This window comes from Phacochoerus africanus, chromosome 2, assembly GCF_016906955.1.
Source record: "Phacochoerus africanus isolate WHEZ1 chromosome 2, ROS_Pafr_v1, whole genome shotgun sequence".
In the NCBI taxonomy this organism is placed as follows: Eukaryota; Metazoa; Chordata; class Mammalia; order Artiodactyla; family Suidae; genus Phacochoerus; species Phacochoerus africanus.
In genome coordinates, this window is record NC_062545.1 from 78156254 (window position 1) to 78162253 (window position 6000).

Consider the following 6000-nt stretch of genomic DNA (forward strand, 5'->3'; position numbering starts at 1 on the left):
ATTCACATTTGTTTTCTGAAGGATTATGTCCCGTTCTTCTTTAACTGTCAATTAGTCTTCCACTTTTTGTTTGACCCAGAGTCTCTTTTCGTCTTTCCTCACCAGTTTAGATTCTTTAAGAGGCCTGAGCAGTGGGGGTAGGAGTGCATTTATGCAAGACCTATGAATTTTTAATTTTTGATTAAAAATATGCTTCTAACTCCCCTCATCTTCTTTCTGCAGACATTATTATTTTTTGAAGCAAAAGAGCGTAACACACAGGAACATGGGTTTTATATGAAATAAAATAGGCTTCAAACCCTAGGTCTGTTTACAGTGGTTCTGGGAGCTTGACAGAACTTAGTCTCTCTGAATGTCAATTTCCTCATCTGTAAAATGGAATGATGATGCCCCTCATGAGTCGTAAATGAAACAATGTGAATAAAGCATTAGCACAACCCGTCATAGAGACAGTGCTCAATATTTACTATCTAACTATTCTATTTTAAATTAAAGTCTTTTATTTATTTATTTATTTATTGTCTTTTTGCTATTTCTTGGGCCGCTCCCACTGCATGTGGAGATTCCCAGGCTAGGGGTCCAATCGGAGCCGTAGCCACCGGCCTACGCCAGAGCCACAGCAACGCGGGATCCGAGCCGCATCTGCGAACTACACCACAGCTCACGGCAATGCCGGATCGTTAACCCACTGAGCAAGGGCAGGGACCGAACCTGCAACCTCATGGTTCCTAGTCTGATTCATTAACCACTGCGCCACGACGGGAACTGCTAAATTAAAGTCTTTTTTTAAAAAAATCACAGAATCATCATCATTATTATTATTTTTTGTCTTTTGTCTTTTTAGGGCCTCACCCACAGCATATGGAGGTTTCCAGGCTAGGGGTCCAGTTGGAGCTGTAGCTGCCAGCCTACGCTATGGCCACAGCAGTGCGGGATCAGAGCCACATCTGCGACGTACACCACAGCTCACAGCAATGCCGGATCCTTCACCTACTGAGCGAGGCCAGGGATCCAACCCTCGTCCTCATGGATCCTAGTCGGGTTCTTTAACCACTGAGCCATGATGGGAACTCCCAGAATCACTATTTTTAAAGAGGAGACATAACCATATTTATTTATCCTGTGACCTGGGGAACCTCCTCTTTGCTGAGAATAGCTGTTCAGGTTTCTGGCTGTTAGTTGGGACTTCCCTGTCTTAACCATGAATGAGGCCGTCATGGATCTTAGAAGAACAGGGCAGGCAGGCGAGGAGGGAGGATGGCTGACTATTTTGCAGCAAGTTGGGAGGCACTAAGACAAAGGTAGTCATCACTAAAGGGCCACCCTGAGACCATCCATGGCCTGAGTGTGGGAGGATTTTACTCCTGCTCACATGACAACTGGGGAGTGACTTCACTGTCGCTGTTTTGTTATCATGACCCTCTCTCTCTCTCCATCTCTAGGCATTCAGCAAGTACTTTAGTGTCTACTCTCTCCTTTGGGTCTCCCACCTATCTGGGCGTGGAAGGGATGCTGCTCCATCATTCCCAACGCGCAGAAGAGAGCTCAGATTTGTGACAGGCTAAGAGGTTAAATGGCAAGGACATTGAGCCAGTTAGTGCAGAGTGAGGGCCCCATGCCTTCCAACTCCAGACCAATGCTTTCTCAACCAGACCAAGCTATTTTTAGTTCTGGCAGCAGCAGATCTGTTGGTTTGAAGGCGTTATCAACAGAGGGTTCTGGAATTCCGAGTCCCATGCCACAGTTATCAACAGATAAATATCAGAGCTGCCCACTCCCTTCAGCACTTGGTTGTTGGGCCCATCCATGGTGTCCAAGGACCCAGCCGGGGTGTCGCTAATGCATCCCACATGCCCTTCTGCAAATAGAAAGTCACGTCAGATGCTATTTCGGACCTTTCAGTGCTAATCTTGGACATAGTTAGATGGAGGATTGTTGTGGGGACAGTGTACTAGTGACAACAGTTTTGTGAGGAGATTGATCAGAGAAGCAGGCATGGGCTGTCCCGGCCCTGAGGTCTCTGGCGGATAATCAAGTGGCAGGAAGGTAGGAGGGAGACAGGGTCTCTCTTCCTGTTCACACTCCTCTCCTCTCTGGCCACATGTCCCCTCTGTGAGTGACTCTGGTAGGAGCTCCGGCAACCTGAGGAGGAGAAACTGTGGGAGTTCTAGGAGAGGATGGGACTTCTAAAAGTGGTTCTTTTCCCAGGAATTTGTCCAGGCTTTTGTTCAGGATGTGGGCAGCTTGTGCTCTCTATGGTTTTTCTCCTGATTATGACACTTGTCACAGCCTCATCTGGCTTTTAGCATTTGCCACCTGCATCCTTTCCATCCACCCATCCATCCATCCATTGTTTACTTAATTTATTTGTTCATTAACTCACCTATTCATTTATTGAATTGGCATTTATGGAACTCTGCAGTATGGCAGGTGAGATGTTTAGGGTTAAATTGGTAAAAACATGATCCTGACTCTAGGAGTTCAGAGTCTGGTAGGACAGACCATAAGTAGACCCTGTAAGGAATGCAAAGTGATGAACAGGAATTGAAAGCAGAAGTCCACACATATTGGTAATTAAATATCTAGAACAAGCTCTTTACTGGGTGGGGCTCAGTGAGAGAGAGTTGGGGGAGGGTCCAGGGGGGGCCATGGTGCTATCTTAACTGAGGGGAGGAGGGGAAAAATGGTGGTCCAGGGAAGAGAACTATATGTGCAAAGGGACAAATGCATCAGAGCCCAGATGCCACAGGAGGGTGAGAAAGCAAGGGGACTTCCAAAGGCTCTTTGAGCCCTCCTCCCAGCACTCAGTCATGGCCTTCAGCGGCCAGGGGTGAAGCCCAGAGAGAAAGGGCTTCCCAGTTGCCTCGTCGTGTCTCAGCCCAACAGAGGGATCCTCTCAAAATGCAGACCTGAAGACTGGGGGGTATTCACTGTGATACTGATGTCTGATCAAAAACTATTGAAGGAAGAACAACTTCCTTCCTTCCTTCCTTCCTTCCTTCCTTCCTTCCTTCCTTCCTTCCTTCCTTCCTTCCTTCCTTCCTTTCTTTCTTTGCCACACCTGTGGCATATGGAAGTTCCCAGGCTAGGCGTCAAATTGCAGCTATAGCTGTCGGCCTACACCACAGCCACAGCAATTCAGGATCCAAACCACATCTTTGACCTACACCATAGCTCACGGCAACACCTGATCCCTAACCCACTGAGCAAGGCCAGGGATTGAACCTGCATCCTAATGGATGCTGGTCAGATTTGTTAACCGCTGAGCCACAATGGGAACTCTGAAGAACAACTTTTTTAAAATAAAAAACATTTAAATCTCACTGTGGTAAAGAACACCACACCTACCCTCTTAACCAGCTTTGAAGGGTCCAACGTGGTGTTTTATCTACAGGCACAATGTTGTACAGGGAAGAACCACTTTTAGAAGCCCCATCCTCTCCCAGCGCTCCTACTGTTGCTCCTGCTCAGGTGACCTGAGCTCCACCAGCACCATTCACAGAGGGGAGGAGTGTGAGCATAAAGAGACTCCAGATCCCACCTTACCTTCCTGCCACTTGAGGGACAGTTGGAAACCTCATGGGAGGGGACAGCTATGGTTGCTGCTCTGACCAATCCCATCATAAAACTGTGGCCATTTTTTTAAGTGAAAAATTTAAGCCCAGGAATGATGTATTCCTATTTGCACTTAAAGAATTTGAGACGTACCAAATATAATAATTGTGGTAAAATTGGAAATCCCAGATATCAAACAAGAAGGAATGATGGTCACCAGCAGTTGTACCAGTCTGAGACAGCGAATGACAACCCTGAAAATGTCTGGATATAAATACCCTTAGGCTTCTGTTACAGCTATATTAATGAGATTTCATCTATTTTGATATTTTATGTATTCCATTATATATACATTTTGTGTATATAAAATATATTTTAATATATGTCCACTTTACAGATTCCATCTATTTTTTTCTTAGAAAATTAATCAAACTGATTAGGTTGTGATAATGGTTATACAACTATAAATATAATAAAATTCACTGAATTACAAAAATTAAAAAAAGAAATTAATCCATCTGTATAAACCTTTTAAAGCTTTTCCTCCAAGTCACTGTAACTCCATGTTACTGTGAATAGCTCACAGTGTTCAGATTTGCATTTTGGGGGGTTTAGCTAGTGTGGATGAGGCAGCGCTGAGGGACCAGTAGGAGGCTGGAAGGGAAGCCCTTTCTTCTCACTCTGGCTCCAGCCAGCATCCATTAACTCAGTGATGAGATCAACAGAAAATCAGACCACCTGAGACTTGATAATGAAATGACATAATTAAGGATAGTTGGGCAACATTCAAAAGAGTTCTGAGAAATGGGCTTTTCATGTTCCCATACGCACCCCACCCCCAGTACAACGAGGGGAGGAGAAGATCTCTTTAAGAGGAGGGTTGCTGTTGGCATGGTGGTTGTTTAAGCAGGATAGAGGGCTAAAATGTCTTCTACTTTATGTGAGCAGCTACAGACTAGCTGTAAGATGCTACCTCAAAAGCTCTATAATCTACCTTTGCATCCTTTGCATTATCCTCTAGAAAAAGTGAAAAATTGGAGCTCCTGCTGTTGTGCAAGGGGATCAGTGGCATCTCTAGAGCACTAGGACACAGGTTCGATCCCCAGTGGCACAATGGGTTAAAGGATCCAGCATTGAAATTTCCAACCGAGGCTCAGATCTGATCATTGGCCTGGGAACTCCATATGCTGTGAGGCAGCCAAAAAAAGAAAAAAAAAAGGTGAAAAATAGATTTGGTTGTAAAAGTTGAAATGTACAGAATCTTCCTTCTGACCTTTAGAAGAAAGATTCTCAAGTCTTTCCACATACCCTAGCTGGTCTACAGCCACTGAATATTTAACACTCTAAGTAATATTTATTCATGCCCTGGTCATTCAACAGATATTTTTTGAGTGGCTACTTTGCAATTGGAACTTTTATAGGCTCTGGGATAGAGCAAAGGAGAAATCAGGTAAAATTTTCTGCCTTCAAGAGCTGAACAAAGGTCAGAGAAAGAATAAGCAATCAAGCAACAGAAATACATATGCATGGAAAACATTATGTCAAGTGGTAAGCACTGTAGAGAAAAATAAAGTGCTATGGGATAGAGAGTGAATACTGAAGAGTGGAGAAGGTGCTGGCCTTGTTAAGGAAGAGGCTAGAACGAGGTGATGGAAGTAAAGAGTAGTTGGAGGTAAAGCCAGAAAGCCGGGGGGCTATATGGGATGGATTATGCAGTACCTTTGAGATCATTGGAAATACTCTGGCTTCTGCCCTCAGTGAGATGGGAAGTATTTGGAGGTGCTGTGTACACTGGTGATATGATTTGTCATATTTTGCCTTCCATGTGGGAAAGAGACTATGCTGGGGGAAGCAGGGAAGCCATTCAGAGGCTCTTGTAATAATACAAGTGTGAGGTGATAGTGGTTTGGTCCACCATGTTAGCATTAGATGTGACACGTCTTCAAATCTGGATTTATTTTGAATATAGAAACAATAAGATTTGATGGATATGAAGAGGGAAAGTAAGAAAGGATTCAAGGCTGAGGTCCATGTTTTTGACCTGAGCAGACTTAAATGATTGATTTGCCATTACTAACATGGGAAGAAAAATTGGAGGTACAAGTTGGCAACAGAGATGATGAAGAGTTTAGTTTTGGACAAATTTTATTTGGAGAGGCCTTTCAAATCAGATTCTACACTGTTTTCCTTCCTTTTAAAATAGATTTATTTTTCAAACATTATAAATTCATAATCTATAATGGATAATGCACAAATTGCCTTTTTATGTGGAATCCTTAATCCAGTGAATTCTAATGTGGATAATACTATGGGGCCACCTTATAGTCTAATGAGGGACGTTTGTAGCACAGCAGTACTTATAATTCGAGTTAGTTGGTACTCAAGATGGGCACAAATCCATTGCTTTGGGGGTTAAACAGGAAGGGATCCCTTTGAGCTCAGTAA